Source organism: Canis lupus, chromosome 1 (genome assembly GCF_011100685.1).
Source record: "Canis lupus familiaris isolate Mischka breed German Shepherd chromosome 1, alternate assembly UU_Cfam_GSD_1.0, whole genome shotgun sequence".
Classification (NCBI taxonomy): Eukaryota; Metazoa; Chordata; class Mammalia; order Carnivora; family Canidae; genus Canis; species Canis lupus.
This window is the reverse complement of record NC_049222.1, coordinates 90,235,962-90,260,629: the sequence shown is the minus strand read 5'-3', so window position 1 is coordinate 90,260,629 and position 24,668 is coordinate 90,235,962. Positions and strand designations below refer to the sequence as shown.

The 24,668-nt window shown below is 48.0% G+C and overlaps 1 protein-coding gene and 1 long non-coding RNA gene across 8 annotated transcripts in view; one reads left to right on the top strand and one right to left on the bottom strand.

The window, feature by feature from the left end:
- Nucleotides 1-24,668, bottom strand: part of KANK1 (KN motif and ankyrin repeat domains 1) — a 208,282-nt gene that overhangs the window by 33,873 nt on the left and 149,741 nt on the right. The window contains exons 1-2 of one of the 7 annotated variants that reach the window (XM_038527153.1): nt 14,656-14,790; nt 14,405-14,472 (exon numbers count right to left, since the gene is read on the bottom strand). The exons of 2 other annotated variants lie outside the window; for them this stretch is intronic. The gene's annotated coding sequence lies outside the window, so the exon portion shown is untranslated. Of the gene's footprint in view, nt 1-1,082; nt 1,145-1,315; nt 1,429-14,404; nt 14,560-14,655; nt 14,791-24,668 lie in introns of those variants that run through there. 4 more of the 7 variants (XM_038527154.1, XM_038527155.1, XM_038527156.1 and 1 more) reach the window with 4 other exon arrangements.
- LOC119870839 lies at nt 10,785-15,805 on the top strand. The gene is made up of 3 exons (XR_005354245.1): nt 10,785-10,876; nt 13,409-13,634; nt 14,688-15,805. It is a non-coding gene; the product is annotated as an uncharacterized LOC119870839 (long non-coding RNA).

Below are 24,668 nucleotides of genomic sequence, written 5' to 3'. Positions count from 1 at the left end.
ACTTGGGGCTCATGCTAACGCAGCCCGTCTTCCCTTCCTTATTTCTTTCCTTTTTAACTCCACATGGACAACACGTTCACTCAAAATATGCAGCCGGACCTGTTTCCAGGGCTGTCTGAAATTCCACAAGCAAAGAGAAGCTGCCGGCTCGGGTGTCAAGCAAAAAGCAGGCATATCTGGGACGCCTGGGTGGCTCAGTGGTTGAGGGTCTGCCTTGGGCTCAGGGTGTGACCCTCGGGGCCTGGGATCCAGTCGCATATGGATCCCTGCAGGGAGCCTGCTTCTCCCTCTGCCTGTGTCTCAGCCTCTCTCTGTCTCTCATGAACAAATAAATAAAATGTTAAAAAAGAAAAGCAGGCAGATCTGACCCACGGAGCCGGCCATTGGCCATTCTAAAATTGAGCCGAGGCTCCTGCAGCCCACAGAGGCGAGGTGGGGGTGAGGGTGAGGGGTGATGATGGGGGCGGGGCCGCTCAGCCCAGAGACCGGGCCGGCGTGCACCCACCCCCTCTGCTCACCTCTGCGCTCCTCTCCCTGCTGGGCCCACAACCCCCTCAGGGGCGCACACCGCCCTCCTCCGGGGCACACGCCCTCCCTCCCCGGGCACACCCCCACCCGGAACGCACACCTCCCACCGAGGGCGCACTCCCCTTCCCGGGCGCACACACTCCTACTCGGTGCAACCCCCCCCTCCCGGGCGCACACACCCCTGCTGGGCGGACCCTCCCCTCCTGGGCGCACACCTCCCTGCTGGGCGCACACCCCTCAGGGCGCACCCCCTCCCTCCCGAGCGCAAACACCCCTGCTGGGTGTACCCCCCTTGGGCGCAACCCCCCTCAGGGCGCACATCCCCCCTCCGGGCACACACCTCCCTGCTGGGCGCAACACCCCCAGGGCGCACCCCCTTCCTCCCGGGCGCACTCCCTCCTCCCAGGCGCACAGCTACCTGCTGGGCGCACCCCCCCCCCCCGGGCGCACACCTCCCTGCTGGGCGCACTGCCCCCCCCCCCGGGCGCACCCCCTTCCTCCCGGGCGCCCGTGCGCGCCGCTCCCCGCCGGCCTGACCGCCTCCCGGAGCTCACCTACCCGGCGCCCGCTGCGCGCCGCTCCCCGCCGGCCGCGCACCCCTCCCCGGGCGCCCGCTGCGCTCCCTACCGGCCCGGCGCCGCGGCAGCGGACCCGCCCGCTCCCCGCCCGCTCCCCGCCCGCTGCCCGCCCGCTCCCCGCCCGCTGCCCTCCCGCTCCCCGCCCGCTCCCCGCCCGCTCCCCGCCCGCTGCCCTCCCGCTCCCCGCCTCCGGGCCGCCCGCCCCTCACCGGCTGGCTCGCCGCGCGCCGCGGCCCCCGCTCGGGCGCCCTCCGCGGGTCTCCCCGGGTGAAAGGAGGTCGGACGTTCGTGCGCGCTGCGCGGGGCCGCGGGCCGGGCCCTCCCCGGGGAAGTGCCTGCGGCCCCGGGACGCCGCCCGCTGCTCTCCTACGGACAGCGGAAGCCGCGATCCGGGGAAACGGCGCGGCCTCCGTGCGGGTCTTGCAGACGGACGGATAAAGCCGCGACTTGAGGCCTGCGCGCAGAGGCTCGGCGTGGGCGGCACCGGCCCCGGCCCCCCGCGGGGAGAGCGCGCCGGCCGCCTAGGAGCTCCGCAGCGCGGGGGCCACCGAGGCGAGCGCCAGGCGCAGGGCCCCGCAGTCCCGCAGGTCCGCGGCGCGCGCCGTCTGGCCCCTGGCCATGAACCAGTGACGGCCGTTCTCTCCCCAGTGAGCCTGTGCCCCTGATGGAAAGGTCTTCGACCAACCTCACCTGTTCCCAGTACAACAGCAGTCCACGCTCATATATGTAAAAAAAAAGAAAAATCACCTACAGGCCATTGAAAGAAGGAAACATGTCACGTTTCCCCACTTAGTGGCAATATCAATATTTTGGTAAACTCCAAGATTTTTCTGTGTATTTCTTAACATGGTTATCGCACCCATTTTTCAGTAGAAAAGGTTAACTTTTGTTTTTATCTATTTCTCTTCAAAATGCCTTCTTTAAAAACAAGAAACAGATTGTATTTATTTATTCATGAGAGACGCAGAGACGCGGGCAAAGAGAGAAGCAGGCTCCCTGCGGGGATCCCAGGACCCCTCATCATGACCTGGGCCAAAGGCAGACACTCAACCACTGAGCCACCCCAGCATTCCTTCAAAATGCTTTTTTTAAGATGTACCGATTGAATGTCAGGATTTAGAACACAACAGAACGCATCACATTTTTTCAGTGGAACTTAACAGGCCGGCCCATCTCTGGTTATTTCTTTAGTTCACAAAAAGGCATATCATGCTGAATTATCCCACAAAATGAACTCTGGACTTGTAAATCTGGAAATCAGGAAAGGTTAGAATTTAACCATGTTAAGCTTGATCATTTCCTAATGCTGCTTACGGCAGACGATCCTAAGGACCTACAACCCAAGTTTTAGCCTCCAGCAACCCGTGTTTCTCGTGGTGTCATTTTTACAATCAACTGTCCAGCGCATGTTGGGCAATTAAAGACATCCAGGGTCATTCTTTACCTCTTACTTTCTAGTGTATCTTCACATACAGGAACACATACATGGCACTTATTAGGGGCCTGAGTGACTTCCCAACTTCTCCCCATATGTATGTCTTGTCTCTCTGTGCTTGCCTAAGTACCTGGAGAGCAACAAATTTAATTTTTTTAACAAATTTAATTTTTAAGATCTCCTTCACTGCTCCCCCTTTCCAACCACACACATCAGTTAATAAGAGGTGGGAAACAGAGGAAATGTTTAAACATGTTTACTGCAGGGACAATGGAACATAAATAAGTTGTGTATAATCAATTTTTAAGAACATCTTAATACTCTGTAGGCAGAAATTGCTCTGCATTAGTATTTAAGACAATTCTCACATGACGCTGCCTCAGTGGTTATCTTTAGGTTGTAGAATCCTAGAAGGTTTTTATATTATTTTTTATATTTTATAAATTTTTGACATGTAGTTATTTGTCTTTTAGAAAAATATTTATAAGAAGTTACTAGAAAACAAGAGAAAATGTATTGAAATAAACTCCAAGACAATTCGTTTAGGAGGGGGATGAACAGGACAGCCATGGCAGATAGCCAGACGTTTCTCAGTACGTGTTATCTCATCTTTGAAACTAATACAACCCCTGGTCTAGTTGGGCATATATAAAGACTACATTTCCCTGGTCTCTTTTACTGTTAGTATGGCCCATATGCAGAAACCTCATAAAACAACCCCCTGGAACCTCCCTTAGAAAAGACAGGAATAGTTAGTTCTTAGGCCTCCTTTCTTCCTTGTTACTTCATTCATCTTGCTGCCTGGAATGCAGATGTGATGACTGGAACATTTGCTGCTTTACTGGACCATAAGTTCATACACAGAGATGGCAGAACAATGTGCTAGAAAAAATCTGGGTCTCTAAGAGCTTTGATGATCAGAGCTATTATACTATCTCTGGAAAGCCACCTCTATAGTTCTCTGTCAAAGAGATATAAACTTCTCTTTCGTTAAGCTATTTTATGTGTTGGATCTCTGTTCCTTGGAGCTACTCTGAATTCTAATGGATATAGCAATCTCTCCCCTGTGTCTCCCCTCCTGCACAAAAAATTAAGACCAGATCTTGAAAAGAAGAAAAATGTTAAACGATGAACTGGGGAGATGTTACAATAAAACATTTTATTAGAGAAATTTTTATTAGTTCAAGAATAATCAGGAAAGAATAAAAACAGCAGTTTTAAAAAAATCTCTAAATGGGTTATAAAGAGATTCTTAACTGCCTGAAACCTTTTTTTTGGTGGCGGGGGGACTAACAAGGTTATGCCTGTTTATATATAGCCAAAAATCACTAGCTGTGTCTGCAAATGGAATCCTGAAAGTAACAGCTTCCAACCAAATATCCTGGAATCAGAGGGCCGTCCCCTGGGGTTTACAAGAATTTTCTAAATGTCTGGAAATCCAGTGGTGGAGACTGCTCCTGGCACCACCTCTGCCTTCATTATATAGTATTTATTAAAAGCTTAATTGGGTGCAGAAAATGGCCCTATTCAGTGGAAAGAGTAGGAGGAAGGATTATAAGAAATAAAAGGAGGTATAGTCTAGCTGGAATATAAACGCCAAACATCCTAAACACTAATTGAGATCAGCTACAAAGGCATATTATCAACAAGAACAATATGATTGTATGTGAATAATTAATCAAAACAGAATGGAGTTAACCAAGAGCTGACTTTTTAAGATAAGGCAAGCAATGACACAGTAAAAGGAAAGAGGGGGTGGACGGCCAAGAGCCAGGGCAGAGAGGGCTGGTACAGCCTGGGAACATATGAGTTCAGAAGAGAGGGGGATGGCTGGGTATGAGAGAGGCCACCAGACTCAGGTCCCAGACTTGGGGCATCATGTCCACTTAGAGTTCCCCTTAGGTGAATACCCAGCCCCATGCTAGAGGTTAAAAAGGCATCGATGAAGACTGGCTTGACAGTGTGTGTGGATTAGATCAAGGTAGGCAAAGAGATTAAATTCAAGGGGACCAATTAGAATGTTATAATCCTCAATTGTGAAATGAGGATGAACCAAATAAAAAATTTCTTCATTCAACTTTTAATTAATATTCATGAAGAAAAACAATCTTAGTAATAATATCCATCCATCCATCCATCCATCCATCCATCCATCCATCCAATCCATCTATTGTCACTTACTATTTATCAGGCACTGTTCACACAGTGTGAACAAGAGTTGAGGTTCCCACTTTCACAAGGCTCACAGTCTAGTGGGGAGTGGGGTATATAGGAATAAAGCCCCAATAAAGTACAAAGTAGAAATGAAGCAAAGAGGTAGAATCACCAGCATTTCTATTGTTGCGTCAAGATAAGTAGATGGGTCACTCCACGTGGGTCCATGGCTTCCTGGGTTGACATCATCTTTGAGCTGACATACTTCCTAAACACAAATGTTCCCTGAGTCCCTCTCTTCCCTCTCTCATGACGCACTTTGTACGGTCTGCAATTTGGAGTAACCAAACACCAAATGAGACACTAACTAGAGACAATGTCCCAAGTCCAGACCGAAATTAGAGACAACGTCCCAAGTCCAGACCAAATTCCCCTGTGTTCAGAGAGAAGCTGAAATCAACAAACTGATGGTAATTCTACTTTTTAGATATTTACCACCTATAAAACTTAGCACTCCGTGAGAGAGGCCCAATTTATGGCCTCAAGAAAAATTTAAAATCTCCTTGTAGTTTTATCTGCATTAGTAAGGTGTAATGGAGATATGGAGATCTCAAAAATAACCTTTTTGAGAGAGAGAGAAGGAGAGAATCTCAAGCAGGCTCCATGCTCAGTCCCATGTGGGACTCGATCTTGTGCCCCTGAGATCACAACCTGAGCTGAAATCGAGTCAGCTGCTCAACCGACTGAGCCACCCAGGTTCCCAACTTCATCTCTGCTTTTAAGCAAGCTGTATGCCCAATGTGGGGTTGAACTCAAGACCCTGAGATCAAGAGTCACACGCTCTACTGACCCAGCAAGCCAGACGCCCCAAAAATAATTTCTTTTAGATGAACAAAAAGTATTATATGATCTTACTTTCCAAACAATATTTGGTTTGAGCAGACAAAAAATATATTGATCGGGAGGTGGGAGATTAGACTAGATGTAGTAAACTAGTCACAGTATTAACCTAGTAGTGGTGGTTCTCAAACGGGGTGGCGGGGGGTGGTGATTTTTGCCTCCCTATGGGCCATATGGTAATGTCTGGACACATTTTTTTTTCTGGACACATTTTTGGTTATCACCACTGGAAGGGTGGTGCTACTGGCATATCGTGAGTGGAGGCCAGGGCTGCTGCTGAACATCGTACAGGGCACAGGACAGTCCCACCCTCCTCGACAAAGGATGATCCAGTCCAGGATGTCAGTAGTGTTGAGGTGGAGATGGCCTATGCTAAGGACACTGAGCAGAGTAAAAACTTCCCACAGGGCGACTGAGAATGTGGGCCATAGAAGTCACAGTCTTGAAGACCCCCACTTCTCAGTGGGACCGTAACATCATGTTCCAGTGACAGGGTGAAAAATGCCACTTGTAAGAAAACACAGAAATCCTTTTCTACACATTCTACCACTGTGAGCCATTCTTTCTCCCCCCCACCTTTTTAAAAAGATTTTATTTATTTGAGAGAGAGAGAGAGAGAGAGAGAGCAAGCATGAGCAGGGGGAGCGAAAGAGGGAGGAGCAGACTCCCCACTGAGCCGGGAGCCCAATGAGAGGCTTGATCCCAGGACCTCAGGATCATGACCTGAACCAAAAGCAGACGCTCAACCTCCTGAGCCACCCAGGTGCCCCTGAGCTATTCTTTAACATGAGCAAATATTAAAGGTTTCTGATCGAATATGTCCTGGTAGATTTTTAAACCGACAAGCCTTTTGCTATTATTACTTTATCTATTAGGATACAATGACTTCTCTGTTCTGGTTTCCCTGTTGCACACTCTAGGCCCAACTACTGACTGACTGACTGTACCATGAAAAATACTTACACCCATGTGCCCCAACTTCCACACTTGGTGTGTTTGTCTTCACCAGATACTCTGCTGAAAACCGAAGAACTCTGCTAATTCCCATAACCTGCGCTGTCTCCACTCCCACGAAGCACTGAGGCTTTGCCCCGAGAGCTGAGTCAGTCCCTGAGAAGCACATAATTATCATGGATTCCCATATTTAAAAGCAGCTGAGTTGCAAGCATCCTGTTGTGGGAAGCAGTCAGAAAGGTTCCGCATTAGCTAGGGCTGAGAGGCGGGAAAGAAAACCAGCAGGATGAACGAGGGAGGAGGGAAGAGGGGAGAGAAAGAGAGAGAAGTGCTCACAAAGTTAATTACTCAAAGTACAATAGCAACTGAGTTATTATTAGCAAATCCACTTTTCTGGGCTCGCACCAGTGGCAATGAGGAAACAGTAAAGTGCACTAGATCCTTCTGGACAGGTTTCACAGGAAAGTTCTCCTGATGACATTGTCAGCACTAAGACTTTCGGCCCCAAGGACCTTCCCTGTTACCAAGTCTCCAAGCAACACCATGTGGTGGAGAACGCACAAGAAAAAGGAGCACCATGTGAGTGTCCCTCATTCTGCTTTTTTTTTTTTTTTTTTAAAGATTTTATTTATTTACTCATGAGGGACACACAGAGAGAGGCAGAGACACAGGCAGAGGGAGAAGCAGGCTCCCTGCAGGGAGCCCAATGTGGGACTTGATCCAGGGACCCCTGGATCATACCCTGAGCCAAAGGCAGACGTTCAACCGCTCAACCGCTGAGCCACCCAGGCATCCCCCTAATTCTGCTTTATTTTATTTTTTTTTTAAATTTATTTATTCATTCATGTGACACACAGAGAGAGAGAGAGAGAGAGAGAGAGAGAGAGAGAGGCAGAGACACAGGCAGAGGGAGAAGCAGGCTCCATGCAGGGAGCCTGATGTGGGACCTGATCCTGTGTCTCCAGGATCAGGCCCTGGGCTGAAGGCGGGCTAAACCGCTGAGCCACCCAGGCTGCCCCTAATTCTGCTTTAAAATAACAAAAGACAGATGAGATTTCCTCCTGTTCTTTCACTTACCAAAGAGTTACTTTTGAACCTGTTCTTTGTCCCTCCCAGTTAACAAACCCATCCATCCGTTCATGCACGTCAGGAGCACCTACCAGGTGTCAGAGCCTGTTCTGTCAAGCCTGGATTCCTGTTCCCACGAACGTACCTGATGTCACCTGGACGTCCCCAGGTTGCAGCAATTTTACCCAGCTACCCACGTGCTTCGTGCATGGAAAGCGACGAGAGGAAAGAGAGCAAAGGTGCAAGCCAGAAGGGCGTGGGAAATGCCAGGCCAACTGAGCGGTCACACGCAGCCTAAGTACGATTTTATGGGCTTGGCCTGTTCACGCGGCTGGGCTGTACTGTGGTCTTGTTTCTTATCTCTGTAACTCTTTTTAACTTCTTTTGGATTCTCCCTCTAAATGTTTACGTTTCCTCTCACGGCTGATCCCATCTCTGCTTTTTTAACCTTTGCCCACAGACATTAACCCACACCCCATCCCCGCATCTTCTGCTGTCTGCCATTATCACCCCCTCTCCATGATGGCTCCATGATCCCACACCCCATAAAGGGCCTGCTGATCTAGGGAAGGTGCAATGAGTAGGACGCAAGAAGGATTTGGTCCTCTCACTCAGTAAATATTTATTAAGTACCTACCGTGTGTGCCAAATCCTGCTGGGAGCTACTAAGCCACTCAGACCTAGAGCTTGTCTGGGAGAACCTGCAAAGTGCAGGGGGAGACACCCGGGGGCTGTAGAAATGAAGGGCCAGTGGTGAGGAGCACCATGAAAGTCAAGTACAAGGGAGCACGCTGGACAGAGCTGTGGGGGCTGTGGGGGCCAGAGGTGGGGGGCTCCGGGGTGCTCTGCTGTATTTGAGGAGTGCACTGGGCACCGTGTAGGGTGTGAGCTTGCACGGGAGAAGAGGACAGGAGAAGCTCTAGCTAAAGAAACTTTCACATGACAAACCTGCCAGTTTTAGACACTGAAAGGAGGGCTCAGCCCCAAGAGAGGCAGAGAGGGGGTTGCGCCCCAGCCATGCAGAGCCGGGGGAGTCAGGTTTTTGGCTCCGAAGTGCACTGGGAAGGTATTGAAAGGTTCCAAGCAAGGGAACAAAATGACCAGATTTGCATTTTCTTTCTTTTTCTTTTTCTTTCTTTCTTTCTTTCTTTCTTTCTTTCTTTCTTTCTTTCTTTCTTTCTTTTTTTAAGATTTTATTTCTTTATTTGAGAGAGAGAACAAGAGAGACAGAGTGAGCATGAACTTGGGGATGGGCAAAGGGAGAGGGAGAAACAGACTCCTTGCTGAGCAGGGAGCCCGATGTGGCGCTCGATTCCAGGACTCTGAAATCAGGACCTGAGCCAAAGGCAGATGCTTAACTGACTGAACCCCCCAGGTGCTCCCCAGATTTGCATTATAAGAAGACTGCTCTGGCTAGATGCTGGGGTATGGATTAAAATTCCCTTTAGCATTCTCTAGTAGGTTTCCACGGATTGCTCCAAGCCCCCATGAATTTTTCTCCCAGCATCACAAATTCCTTTGCATGGAGTGAGTTTCAAAAACAATTCGATAAGTGCTAGCCATAGTGTTAAAACCACCAGAACTTAGAATTTGCATTTTGGGACGACCTGTGGCCTACTGAGAAGACTTGACAACCCTCAGCTGCTCTGGGCTGGGCTGGAGACCAGGACGGGCTCTCGGGACTCATGCTCTGGGGCTCTATCCATGACCTCATTACACTGTTAAAAAAGAAAATATTTTTCTTTAAACCAGTGGATGACTCACCACAGAGAAAAATGATAGGATTTCCTTTACTGAAGGTCATTAAAACATGATAAATCTAATCTGGGAGGGACACGTGTGGCATGGACGAGGGTCTGAGTTGGTGCTCTGAGATGCAGGGTACAAATGGGCTCGGTGCTTCAAACTCTAGGATGGGAACTGTAGGGACCGAACATGTTTGTGAAGCAAAAACACTGCCCCTGACAGCCAGCAAGCATCTCTGCACAAGACGGAAAGACAGGCAGCACGTTACTGCCACCCCTAGCGCTCCCTCCCACCCCATCCCATACTTGACCCACACCTGCCCAGGGACTGATTCAGCTAAGGGCAGAGGCTAAAGATAGAGGGTAGAGTCTGGAAGAACCTAAGCAGTACACGCTAAAAATCCAAGACTTCCACTCCCTAAACTGGTCTCTGAGCAGCTCAATTTCAAGCCAGGTTGTCCCTAGCATCACCTGTCATAGTCTGCCTCTATGACAAGGATCTCGCTGCAGGTGGCTGCCATGGCATGAGGCACACACAACAGCGAGAACTCAGAGAACACACACTTGCCCATTAGTTATTCTCAAACATCAGCACACGTCAGATCAGCTATTTAAAGACAGTGTCAGGACACCGGGCTGGCTCAGTTGGTGAAGTGTCCGACTCTTGATTTTGGCTCAGGTAATGATCTCACGGTTGAGATCAAGCCCCACATGGGCTCCACGCGGTGATTGAAGACTGCTCAAGATTTCTCCCTCTCCCCTATCGCCACTTGCTCTTGTGCTTTCTCTTAAAAAAAAAAAAAAATACAGTGTCCATCTGGCTCAGAAACTTTCGGGTTCTCACTGTCCCAATCCGGGAAAATTTCGGCATCAAAATGTTATGATTAATGATACAGCAGATTACAACCTGGCGAATAAAACAGGGACCTCTGAGCCCATGATGTTATAATAAATAAATACACTAGATGCCAACTACTGAATAAAGGAATTATGAAAACAGAAAATCATCACATAACAACCGTTATAATAGTGCCTGGTTTGGGGGGGTATTTGAGTGGCTTAGTGGTGGAGCATCTGCCTGCAGCTCTGGGTGTGATCCTGGAATTTCAGGATCAAGTCCCACGTCGGGCTCCCCACAGGGAGCCTGCTTCTCCCTCCACCTATATCTCTGCCTCTCTCTCTGTGTCTCTCATGAATAAATAAATAAAATCTTTAAAACAAACAAACAAACAAAAAAAAACCAGTGGCTGATTTGGGAAGGAATCATCATCACTGGATCCTAAAGCCGATGACCAGAGACTTTCTCCCGACGACCCGGGTACTGCTGTGGCATCACAATACCTTCCCATAAAGTACTGATCAATCACAAAGGGAAACATGGGGGCTCTGTGGTGCAGGAAGCTGACAGACAACCAGGTGGACCAGGTGGTCAAGGCTAACATCACGTGCCCCTCACAGCAAGCTCTGAGAAGAGCACAGCATCGTTTCTGTGGTGTTCCTACCTAGAAGGAATGGTGAGTCTGGAAATCTTGATGGATCCTACCTGAAAGGCATCCTGTAGAATAGAAGGGCTCTCCTTAAAACCAACAAGGTCAAAGCTCCTGGGAGGCTCAGTCCGCTAAGCATCTGACTCATGGTTTCAGCTCAGGTCATGATCTCAGGTCATGAGATCGAGCCTGGTGTTGGGCTCTGAGCTCAGTGGCGAATCTGCTTGAAATTCTCTCTCTCTCCCTCTCCCTCTGCCTGCCCAACCCCCACCCCAGCTCACTCTCTTGCACACTGTCTCTAAAATAAATAAGTAAATCTTAAAAAAAAAAACAACCCAACTATCAACGTCATGCAAGAAAGGGAAGGTCAAGATCTGTTCTCTAAAGAGATATGGGCCAGGCAGGCCTCCACACACACGGAACGAAATGAAGCAAATGTCCTGAAATTTTAACCACTGGGGGATCTGAATCTGGGTGAAGGAGGTATGAGAATTTCTTTACATTTTTGTTAAGTTTGAAATTATTTCTTAATAAATTGTATCCATATACATATAGGTAGAGAGAATGAGAGATAGAGGTGATGGTAAGCTTCCTTCGCTTGCGCCATCAATGTCTTTAGGGGAGGAGAGCAGGGAGCCACTCCCCAGGAGCACTGCCAACCCTCTGGGTTGCTCCTAAATGCAAATAATAAGGCAGCCTGGTTGTTTTTTTTGTTTGTTTGTTTTGTTTTTTTTTTTATCAGGGCCTGGTGCCCCTGCTCTTCTGAATTACATACACTTCGAGGAATTTGACATTTGTTTGAGGTATCCCTGGAAACGGGAAGACCTTCTTCATTATTAATGTTGTAGATGGATATGCCAGGAGCCCCATCAGAGAGAATAAAGTCTACACGCTCCTTTCTGTGGTGCTGGAAGTCTTCGACAATTTGGCCCCAATCTGGCAGCTTCCATTTCCCTTCCCACCCAGAACCTCAGCCTACGGAACGACTTTCTAGCCTATCCACCTTCACTCATTCTATTCCTTCCACCTGCACTGCCCTTCCTGTCTGTCGGAATTAGCTGCATGCCACTGTCCTGGCCCAACCCAAACAGCCCATCCTTCGTCAAAAGCTTCACTTATCCCCAGCCTGCTCTGTCCTGCGAAGAACTGGTCACACTCTTCCCTCGGGTCTCAAACACTTTCCCTGCATATCCTGATCAGCAGGCACATGTAGGTCCTTTCCCCACCGGACGGATGACGTCTGGGGCATAAGGGAGGGTGCGGGAACGAAATAGAATTCCTTTTTCCATCCCTGAGTGCTTGGCACATGGTACACTCAGTATGTGTTGAAATGAAAAACTCTGCATCAAGGCATCTACAGATTAGTAAGGGATGGCGGAGAAAGAGACGTCATGATGAAGAACAGCCATTCTGGGGCTGGGCTGCCTGGGTTTGAATTTTGGGTCTGCCACTTTCCAGCTGCTGTTGGCAAGTCAGATCCTATTTCAGCTGCATAATTGTGAAAATAACAGACCTGCTTCACAGCGTTGTTGTGGACTGCTTCGATGGATGCCTGCAGTCTGTTATTATTACTTACTATGACTGGATCACCCTCTGTTGTTTGGTGAGGTGGCCCAGATGATCCAGAATGCCTTCCCGCTATCCTGATGCTTCTCTCCTACTCCATGAAGCTAGGGATTGAGGTGTTTAGAAAATGAGTCTGCTGAAACTTTGAGGTCTACACTGGACTGTGCTTCTGGGAGTGAATGGGGGAGATGCTGACCAGGCCCCACAATGGGGTCATGCTTGTGTGCAGGGTGCATGGAGCACAGAGAGCAGGTGTTGGGTAGGGGCAGACGAAGGCCTGGCCCAGCATGAGCCATGCAGAAAGGAGGTAAGATAAAACAAAAGCAGAAGTAGAGGAACATCCCTAACCTTTAAGAACCAATTATGGCCAAATTAAAGCATTCTCTTCTCATAATAAGGAGACACAAATCCACATTAATTTTTCTGGCGCAAAACCGCTGAGCCACCCAGGCTGCCCGTTCTAATTTTTCTTAACAATCTCATGCTCTCACCTCTACTAAAGTCCTAAGAGGAAAGCACTCTTTAACATACTGTGCAGACGTGGCCTTTGGAACCACAGAGCAGGGGCACCTGAGAGGCTCAGTAGTTGAGCAACTGCCTTCGGCTCAGGTTATGATCTCGGGGTCCTGGGATCGAGTTCCGCATCAGGCTCCCCACAGGAAGCCTGCTTCTCCCTCTGCCTATGTCTCTGCCTCTCTCTCTGTGTCTCTCATGAATAAATAAATAAAATCTTAAAAAGAAAAAATAAAAGAACCATAGAGCACATCCCCATGGCAGTCTAGGTTGGCTTGCCTGAATTGGGGAAGGTGTAATTTTCATAAAGCAAGGAACAGGAGCTATAAATATTTCCCAGGTCACAGACAAGCCACAGGCAGCAGGGACCTGAAACAGCACAGGGCAGTGACGAGGTCTGCATGTGTAAAATCAGAGGCTTGGTGGGATGCTGTAACTCCTGGAAGTTTCTCTGACTACACTTCCCATGGAATGTCGCAGGTCTGCGCACTACGTGATGCACCGGAGAAAGCAGGGCATTGCACCAGGTGTCAGACCAGATGCGCACAGGCAGACACTGGTGGTCTCATTCTCTGCGCATTTCACTCTGTAGCATCCTTCCAGATGCATCACCACAACCGGCCCAGCCTAACCACCCCCAGACGCAGCTTCCTTTTGCCGTCGTTGGCTCAGGGCATGCCGGAAGAGTCCAGAAGCCGGGCTGCAGGTGAGCAGCTGGAGGGAAGCAAGTGGAAAGGGAGAGGAAGGGCTATGTCTTCATCAAAGGCACTCTGTGTTCAGGAGGCACATGACACACAGGGGCCTTGAGGCTGACACAACAGCCCTCTTCTCCAGCGCCAACTCTCAGACACAGCCACTCTCTGTCCCAAATCTGTCTGGAAGTAGCTACGGGCACTTCGGGACCTGCCTTTTACCGCCCCCCCCCCCCCCCCCGCCCTCCCCAGGCAGTGCTTTCTCATGTTCACTCTCTCATCTGAAGAGACACTGCCGAAATACAGCCTGAATCTGTCCTGCATGCACAGAAGAAGAGAGCTAGCCTGGGGCCTACAGGCTGTTTTCCAAACTTTCTTCAAAAATAACAGGTTGCTCTAAGTGTAAATAGGAAATGTGGCAGTTCCAAGGAGAAGTCTGTGGAAAGCAGAGGAGAGGCACAAGCTGGGACAGTGAGGCAGAAAGGGCTTTTCTAACAAAGCAGCACAGGAAGGTTTTTTTGGGGGGTGGGGTAGGGTGGGATGGGAGAGAACTGAAGTAATTGTATGAATCACAGCCTGTATTTTGTTTTATGGTGTTTATATAAGCACAAGAAGTCAGCTTTAAGGCACACAGAACAGTTCCCCATGAGAAAAACAGAGCTGAAAACAAATGACCAAAAATGGATTTAGCCACACACTCACACACACACACACACACACACACACACACACACACACACACAAGGGGGACATTCTGGAATTTAAAGAAACCATAAACACAAACCTTAGCATATACGTACAACATTTCACTCGCGTGACAACGACATCTCTATGTTGAAGCCAGAGCTCGAGCTGAAATGATCAGTGGACCAAAAAGTCAAGTGCTGAGTTATCCTCTCCAGCTTGTAATCAAAGCAAACACTTCATAACACACAGAGCTTGAGCTCATACTGCACCAGCACCCCCGCTCCCCAAACTTCTCGCTCGCCTTTTTTTTTTTTTTTTTTTTTGCTTCTTTTGGCCTTGCTTACTCACCTCCCCAGAAACAAAGTCACTGTGATTTTCAGCCAGCAGGAAGCCAAGTCTCCAGCATACTTCCCTCATCATTAAACGGACTACACACAGCAGCAGGCAGAGAGCCCAGGAGCTGCCGCAGAGAATTTATTTATACCCATTTGGAATTTCCTGACCAACTAACAGCCTCCTGGCTGCGGGGTCTAATTCCAGCACTCCAGGCGTCAGAGAGACAGCAAAACCTACCAACCAACAGAATCGCCAGCAAGGACCTTAACAGCAACAAATAAAGAGGTGAAGACAGATCTCTCCCAGACCCCTTCCGATTTTTCCAGCACCCTATCCTCATTTTCTTTAGACACTTGAAATGCTGACCTACAAATACCGTTGCAAACCTGCTAATTCTAGGAAGGACTGAGGAAAGCGACAAATGCTTTCTGCTTTCTCCCCTAACTTTATTCCCTCCCCCAAAGCCTCCAGGGTTGAGAAAGGCTCCCTGTTATAATCCGAGCAACAGCTCAGCAGCCTGTCTGCTTCGGGTCGTGATTCAGTCCTACACTGAGCCCAGACTGGGTGAGAGGCGAGGGGTTCCTCTGCTTGCTCTAGTCTTCTTTAATGCAACGTGTGATTTGAAGGCTAAAAACACTTCTGGTTGTAAACCACAGACCCGAGCTTTTATTTATTTATTTCAAATTCTCTGACACATTTTTGTCCAAATTCGATCACATGACTTTCAAGGACGCAGACTCAGGCCCCAAACAAGTGCATTCTGTTTTAGGATGACATCTTTCAGCAGCATGTGGTTTATATGTTTTAAAACATTAAGAATGATATGTTGCTCCAATGGTTTAAATACATCATCTGAAAAAGAAAGGAAGGAAGGAAAAAGAAACAGAAACAGTACTTTAAAACATACTGTCTACTTGGCCTAAGAACACTGGATAAAAGCGACTTTAGAGGAACAAGATTTACTGAGCTCTGTCTATGGGGCAAACAAGCAAAACCCGTTCTAAACAATAAAACAGAGATTAACAAAGATTAGGGAAGACTCTAAATCGCCTGCTTTGTGAAATTCAAAAAGGGTACAGCTACGTGTGTGGAGAGAGGCAAAATTTTATAAGAATCCGCTGAATTAATCTTGTTTGACTGGTTCATTTTAGTGGCTGTACACACGCACCTCAGTCCATTTACCTTCTGATTCCATTCTCCTGGTCCAGGTCTGGTGGACGGATGGTTATCTTTAGGACACACATTGTCCTGTGTGAAGCTACAAAGACTAAACTTTTTTTTTTTTTTAAAGATTTAATCTATTCATGAGAGACACACAGAGAGAGGCAGAGACATAGGCAGAGGGAGAAGCAGGCTCCCTGCAGGGAGCCCGATGTGGAACTCTATCCCAGGACCCCGGGATCACGCTCTGAGTCGAAGGTAGATGCTCAACCACTGAGCCACCCGGGTGCCCCCAAATTTACTTATTTTAAAAAGCATATAGTTTGATGAGTTTTAGTAAATGTATAGTTGTGGCATCCATCCCCACAAACCAGTTTTAGAAAAAGCCCATCATCCTAAAAATCCCCTAATGCTTGTTTTATCATTTGCTTTTCACCAAGAAAGTAAGTTTTTTCCTCTGTACTTATAAGAAAACTCTGGTATTACTCAGTCATGTGATTATATTCCAAACTAGGGATTATTATCCAAAGACTTGTTCTAAAGAACTAAATGGAAGAATGCATCTGAACGTAGTTATTTCTCAATCCTGCAAAAGAGATTACTGCTGAACTTTTATTTCATAAACATTGTGTTCTGGTAAGGACACAGCTTATTCTAGAAAAAGAAAAAAAGGAATATAGATTCTTCCCCAAACAGCTGAAGGTAATTGTTTTGTATGTGTGCTTCCATTATTAAGGAGAGGTCTAGCAGAGAAAGTCATAGTATACAAATGACTATCTAGCCCTTTACGAAGGATGACAAAAGTCCAGAAGGAAGAAAAATTGAAGATAGGTGCTCTTTCTGCCTGGAAAGCACCAATCACACAGGCTCTCATGGTAGGGAGAAAGACACACCTGCCTGCCTTTGCTCTCTTAATTTACACACAAAAGCAGCATCCAAATGAGAGGTGGGAGGACTGGGTGGGTCCAACTGGGTGCAAAGTATCCGGGAAGGGTGACTCCCAGTGAGAGGGGGGAAATGGGCCAGAGGAAGCCTCCTGGGTCACCTGGCTGGCCGAGTCATCTCCTGGGGGGCGGCTGCAGAGCTCTGAGGCTGCAGGAAGCATACCTGAGCCTGCAGCTCTGGCTCCTGCTTAACAGGATGACTGCAGCAAGACTTGTCTCGGGACGCCTGGGTGGCTCAGCAGTTGAGCACCTGCCTTAGGCCCAGGGCGTTATCCTGGAGTCCTAGGATCAAGTCCCACACCAGGCTCCCCTCAGGGAGCCTGCTTCTCTCTCTGCCTGTGTCTCTGCCTCTCTCTGTCTCATGAATAAATAAATAAAACCTTAAAAAAAAAAAAAAAAAAGACTTGTCCTCTTGGAGGTCCTGACCCCTTGTCTAGAAAGAAAACGGACATGCATGGGATCCCTAGGTGGCGCAGCGGTTTGGCGCCTGCCTTCGGCCTAGGGCACGATCCTGGAGACCCGGGATCGAATCCCACATCGGGCTCCCAGTGCATGGAGCCTGCTTCTCCCTCTGCCTGTGTCTCTGCCTCTCTCTCTCGCTCTCTGTGACTATCATAAAAAAAATAAAAAATAAAAAAATAAAAAAAAAAAAAGAAAACGGACATGCAGTGAGGTAGTGAGGGTGACAGTGAGTTACATTATGGACACCTTAAAATGTACATTTCCCGACCTGGCCTCAATGTACCTTCCTCTCCTAGTGTGGTCCTCTTCTCTGGGTTAGTGAGTGCTAGCACCCCTCCACCCCCCAACAGGGCACCCTGTAGCTGGGCTCTGAGGCTCGGGGCCACCGTTCGCCCCCATCTATCCCGATCACCCCCAGCATGCATGCAGTTCTTCTGGCCCACGCTGTGCTGGGAGCTTCAGACCAATGTGAACTCATCTCCCCATCCTGAGCTAAGTGTGATTACTGGCATTTTACTGAGGATGCTTCTGTGGCCACTGCTGCGTGAAGGCTACCTGGCACTGAAGGGCTGCATCCGAGGTATGCTCTCCCCCCCTTCACCCTTGGAGGGAAGAGAAAAGTGGGGGTGGGGTGGGGGGGAGGAGAATGAATGTGTTTTTGCTTGGATTGTTCCTTCTTTTTCTACTGCATTTCCCCTGATCTTCTCAGACAAAATCCTCCTCCTCTGCACAGACCAGCTAAGTATCAGCTCTGTCCGAAGTTGTCTCTTAGCCTTCCAGCCACCTCTTCCATCCAGGCTCTCAGAACAGCTCCTTCATCTCTCTGTTCCAATTGGTACCCACATCTCACATCCGGACTAACTTAGAGGAGCTTTGTCCTCTTCATCTCAACGAGCACTGTGTGTCCCCCCTCCCCTGCACCTCCCTGCACTGCAGGTGCCCCGGGCCTGGCAGTCAATTCAATTCCTCCCAGAGGAGCCAAACTCTGCGTGTTACTCTTTTCCTTTTAAAGAGATGTACAGGGATGCCTGGGTGGCTCAGTGGTTGAGCATCTGCCTTTGGCTCTGGTGGTGATCCCAGGGTCCTGGGTTCGAGTCCTACATCAGGCTCCCCGCAGGGAGCCTGCTTCTCCCTCTGCCTGTGTCTCTGCCTCTCTCTACGTTTGTGTCTCTCATGAATAAATACATCCTTTTTTTTTTTAAAGACACAGATTGAAATCAGGATGTTCTCACTCCCAGGGAAGGCCTGGGTTATGTTTGCAATATTTTAGCCTCCCACCCTCACTCCCTGGATCTGTAAAGAATCCAAATACTTCATTGTGCTACTTCCCTCCTGGGCCCTCAGGCTGGTGATGGGTGTGACACCAAAGCTGGTGTCTAAGGGAACCCCAGGGAGGGACAGCAGTGTGGGCAGGGCTCCCATCCACATCCCCAGTGGCTCCTTCTCCACCCAACCTCCACCACAGCCCAAAGGGCTGACAGGGCTCCAAGGGGATTACAGGACAGGTCCAGCAAGGGCTTCTAGCTCTTTCTTGTCCCGGTAAGTGTGTACAGTGTTGGGTTTCAGAAGAGGACTCCTCCTTTACACGCCTGGATTGGAAGGATCTGCTTTTTCTAAAATGTAAGGGGAGATTTTCCAAGCAGAGGCCACAGTCAATGAGAGGAGGGTGTGCCCAGCAGGGGTGTGAGGTTCTGGCCAGGGGCGTGAAATGATGATGAGGACATTGTGGGTGACTGGCATATCAGAAAAATCGCCAGGAAGAAATCCTCTGCCTTCGTTATACCTTACTCAACAAGGCGCATTTCCTTGAGCACATTTAAGTCTTAACACCAGAGTCACACCGAATCTCTACACGTCAGCCTTTCTTTACAGCCTGGGGTGCCCCAGGATTATTACTTTCATCAAATTTGGACAAGAGACCACCTCAATATATTTTCACCTGCGTCTTGAAATCGGCATTTAAAAAGCCTGGGACAAAATGGATTGAGGCATGAAATAAGGGGATTAAAACTTCAAATTAGATGACCACAAAGACTATAAATGCTGCAAACAATAAAGGTCTATTTAATATTTATTTGTTTACGGATAATAATTATAATTTATTAATTATAATTTATTTAATAATTATTTACTTAATGAAATAACCGTTTATTTCCTCCCATCTAAGAGGGCACCTAGATCTGTTAAGAGACCTTCCCAGGAGAACTGTGGGAAAGAACGCAGCCAGACCAACCGGCCATACATACTCCCAACCTTTGAGGCCACCAACTTGGTTTCTCATCCACAGTTCCAACAGCCCGCCAAACCTGACCAGGTAACCAGCCTGGGGCAAAAAGAACTTAGTAGAGCTCCAGCTGCTCCCTCGGGCTTGGTCACTAATGAGAAAGTGGTCATGGGAGCTAGAAAGAACCTTCCAAATGGCCTGTGACAATCATCTTCCCTAGACAACCACATTATGCCTGGTCACCTCTCCCCGGGACCCAAGGCACTTAACAGACAATGACATCTGAAGCCTGCCTCAGAGCATGTGATGGAGAGAAAGCAAATGTGAAGGTGAGGTAAGAGGAGGAAGCCTGGCAGTGAGCGTGTGCCACGGTATGAAAGCCACCTGTTCATCCAGGGGAATAGGCAGGTGTACAGGCTGGGAGAAAGACGCATGGGGAGCAACAACATGAGATGGGCAAATGGCAGGGCTCAGTTCAATGGCTTAGATTCTCAGGCAGGCCCTGTGCCCCTGCCCGGCTCTGGATCGGAGGCCGAGCCTTCATGCCATCACAAAGTAGGCGTGCTGCAAATACGTGCTGGCTAAATGTGGAGGCTGCTGACTCTACGCTGAGTACCGAGCAAGCCACAGTGGGCACACCAAGGGGCAGATGATGTGACTCTTGCCTCCTGAGACCTCAAACGCTTACAGATTGGTGAGGTGCGTGACTGTACCTCTGCATTAAAATACACAGCTCTCCAGGAAGAAAGAAGAGGAAGGGGTGAAGTCCCCTTGGGAGTACCTGAGAACTCGTGTTGGGACAGGTGAGAGAGGAAGCAGATCTTGAAGGATAAGAAGGGCTTACAGTAGCAGGTATGGGAAAGACATCCAGGCCGAGAGAGCAGTGCTTGGAGCAAGCCCCTCGGAAGGGAGCAGGATAGGTGGGCTGGGAACCAGCAGTGGGGTTGGTGCAGAAGGCCCCATTTGCTCCAGGACTCTCTGACCCGAGCTGGTCTCCTGCTGCCTGGAGCCCTGGAGGGCTGGGGAGGCCCACCGTGATTTTTGCAGGCACCAGGGCTGAAGAAACAGAAATAGATCATGAGTTCTGTCCAAATAAGGCCAAAAACAAAAGTCCAGAGTTAAGAGGAGCGAACAGAGATTAAAGTTTGTGAAAGCCAAAAATGTTTGGAGAGACAAAAAAAACAAAACAAAACAAAAAAAAAAACCAGAAGAATACAAAGTTCAATGGTCCTTAATCTTGCCAGCCATCCTTAACCAAAGTCATAATGAAGTGACAGTTAGGAAAAGACAGACCAACTTTCATAGGACCTTGGGGTTGGTCCCTGTCACAAAGAAAAGGGAAACAGTTGCCCTTCTGCTAAATACATTTTTTTAAAGATTTTATTTATTTATTCATGACAGACACACAGAGAGGCAGAGACACAGACAGAGGGAGAAGCAGGCTCCCTGTGGGGAGCCTGATGTGAGACTTGATCCTAGAACCCCGGGATTATGCCCTGAGCCAAAGACAGACGCTCAACCACTGAGCCACCCAGGGCCCCTGCCAAATATATTTCTGTGCTGTCATTTAAAAGTGAGCTCCTGAATGAATGAATGAATGAATGAACTCACTGCACTAAAGTCTTTTTACTGAGTTTTGTATCCTTCTGGTCATTCCAGAATGAATGAATTCCTGATTTCATTCAATCCAGCACTATTTGGAAAGTCTGCTTTTTCATCATCAAAGTGGCCAAAGCACAGAAAACCAAAGAATAACGCCCTGGAGGAAAAGCCCCCACCTTTTGGCCACCCACCTCACCGCCCCTTCTGCCCCAGTTACCTTTCTGGAAGATTTTCTGTCTGGGGATTCTTCATTTAAAATCAGTATCTGTGCTAGTTTCTAGCGCCCCAGTGACACGTGAGCACCCCCTCTCAGAGAATCCACGGCGCCTGTGTGCGTGGGGGACGCCTGAGAGTGTGCAAGCCCGTGTCCTGGAGGGAGCTGGTGGGAGGTAACCAACCCCAGAAGCTTACGAATGTGCTGTGACCGTTTCCCCCTCCCATCTGTCCCTGGGGCGGATCTGGAAGCTGTGCAAAGCCTGGTATTGATGGAAAAACTTGGTGGCACAGGGCTTTGGTGTTTTGCAATTTTTTTTTCCTGTAAGCTACATTGTTGGAATGGTTGGGCATGCAAACCGTTCCCTCCGCCCCTACCGGCCCGCGGACTTCCAGGTCTCCACCCTGGTGCGCTGTGACAACCGGTGTATCATCGGGCTGACTCACCACTTGCCGGGGCGGAGTCCCTGTCGTGTACATGTGCACAGAGCCGGCAGGTACTACGGCCTCCCTGCCAGCTCCCGGCAACACAGACCAGTCTTTGTCCGCCCAGCTGGAGGGGGACGCGCCAACTGGGCTGCCTCAAAAACACATCTCCCTGGTGTGTCACTGATTTGATTAATGCATCCCAGTCGGTCAATCGGGAAAGCCGGGGAAAAGGAAAGAAATCAGCCACGCTTGGTGGGTATATGGCCTGAGCTGAGGAGGATGCTGGCGGCGGAGGAAGACAGAGGATTCTTTTGGTTTTAGTTAGAAGTAAGAAGTGATGCACTTTTAAATATGGGTGTGAACACACTATGCGTTTGGGCTTAGGAATTGTTAGAAGTCTCGCATCTCTCTCTTTTGTATGTCGAGCCTATGGAGATGTTGCTCTCCTTTTCTTCCAGGAGACTCTTAAATGTGCCCTTGGGCCTGCTTGTCCACTGACACTTAAAATGCCTTCACCTAGTGGACAGCCGTTGCTGTTCGAAAAGGCATTCCGAAAAGTGGGCAGGGATGGGAAAATCTGACAGCCCAAGCTGAATCAATGTTTTCACAAAATTATCTGCAAAGCTGGTGGGATTTATTCACGAAGCCAAATACTGTGAGACTAGGTTCAGAAAACCACAGGGCTGTCTCTTGATTCTACCCAACAGAGATCAAGTCCAAAGTTTGAACAATCCCTCAGAGAGAAAACTTTTTCACTTAAATGAGATCACGAAAAGGGACCTAAAATAAACTCAGCACTTGTTACTATTCATAGCAAATTGCTTCCATAAACCGTCACTCTAAGCGCCACTCTTTTTTAAATAAAGGCTCACAGGGCGAAACTCTACCAACCTCCGACCCAGCCGGGAGCAAAGTCACAGGTCACTCAAATTTGGCCTGTCACAAATAGGACAGAGTAAGAGTATACAGATTTGGGGCAGCCCGGGTGGCTCAGTGGTTTAGCGCTGCCTTCAGCCCAGGGCGTGATCCTGGAGACCCAGGATCAAGTCCCACGTCGGGCTCCCTGCATGGAACCTGCTTCTCCCTCTGCCTGTGTCTCTGCTTCCCTCTCTCTTTTTCTGTATCTCTCATTAATAAATAAATTTTTAAAAATCTAAAAAAAAAAGTATACAGATTTAACTTCGGGATTGAGAGCACATCCCATCAGTCTCCCCATCTATTTATTGGCCCAGTTTTCCATCACGCTTATACTTCTGCTTTTCTATCTGTTGGTTAGAAAGGCTTTCTATTCATATTAGAGAATATTATTTAATCTTTTCCAAGAGCTGTTAAGATTAGAAATCTGGTCACAATTTAAAAACACATCCTAAAATAACTGCATACTTATTTTTAAGTTGTGAGATCACTTGTCCATACAGAACTACCAGCTGAGATGATGGTGAGATACAAATGGGCTGCAGGTTTAAAGCATTTCTTGTCTTCTGGACTCACAATGAACTGCACCCCAAAGCAGAACCAGGCTTAGCCTCTAAAACATGAACACACTTTTCCTAAATCATATGGAAATGAGTAAATTAGTTCCAGCTCATTCCAAAAATATCCAGCAGAGAAGCCAAGAGAGGAAAAACAGGATCTTCCAATTTTTTTTTTTTAACTTCGACTATCTACAAGTGTGTGAATGAATTCTATCAAATCTCATTTCCTGGCTGGCTCTTCTACAAAGTTTTTATTAGAGGAGTCTACTCAATGCAATTTTTTAGGTATGTTGCCAGAGAAGAGCAAGAATTTACAACCTCTGTGAATTTGAGAATTATGCTGATATTTTTCGCAGCAGATCAAATCAAACAGCCTCATGTAGAGAAGGACCCCAAAGCAGAAACTGTGAGCTACAGTCATTCATTTCCCAAGCCCACACAAACTCTTCTCAGGAACTACATAAAATATATGAACTGGAATTATCTGGGACAGGAAGAAGGCAGACCCTTGGAAAAGAAGCTAACGAGCTATACCATAGATGGGCTCAGCTGGCCCACCCAAGTCCTTCGAGAAAGAGGGGGAATGCATAATCAGAAACAAATGCCAATACTCACGATGAGAAAGAAGTCTGCGAATGAGCAGGGCTCCGAATATTCAAATCGTACAGCTTCAGACTGAGAGCAACAGCTCAAGGTTTTAACATCGTAGGGCATCTCCCTACTGGGTTTTTATTTCGTGTTTTTTTTTCTTGTTTGTTGGCACCCACGGAGCATCTGGGCAGAAGTCTCCAAAGGAAGGGTGTATCTCTGCCCAACACCTGGGACTGGCAAGAGTCTGGATTCTACTCTACCTACACCCAAGTAGGCTGGTACTTGCTGCCAGATAAGGCATCTTTCCTCAGCTCAACTGCAGAGTTTAATCGCCTGTCTGAAATTTGAATGATGCTTAACCCATTAGGACTCGCTCACGGTCTGGAGCAACAAAGCTTTAGAAGGCGAAGCTGGCTACTGGTTAAAACGGAAGCCTTAAGAGTGTGTAAACCAAGCAAGCCCCAACGAGGGAGGGACTCTTCAGAATGTCTCTGGGGGCTGGATGAATTCTGGGGTTCTGATTCAATCAGAAAGGCAAGATTCTGAAATCCAGGTGTGTGTAGGTGGTCTTGGCATTTTACCAGCTATGAAACTCAAATGCAACTAATAACTTAAAAAAATAACTGTCTTCTGAAACACCATTGCTATAAGAAAATAATGATTTCATTTGTAAACTTCAGTGTGAAATGAGCCTTTAATAAACAAAAAACTAAGTTTCATTTAAAGTTGAAAGGCATAGTCTAATTGAAATCCGATTATTAAACATACCAAGTAAAAGGATGAAGCTGCATGATGTACTAAATACTGCTATGCTTATCAATTTGTCTCTATGAGATAATTCACTCTAAGAAGAAAATAACTTACCAACATAACCTCTATCAGGGAGGACATTTTACTCACAACTGTTCTACTTTTGGGTTTCAT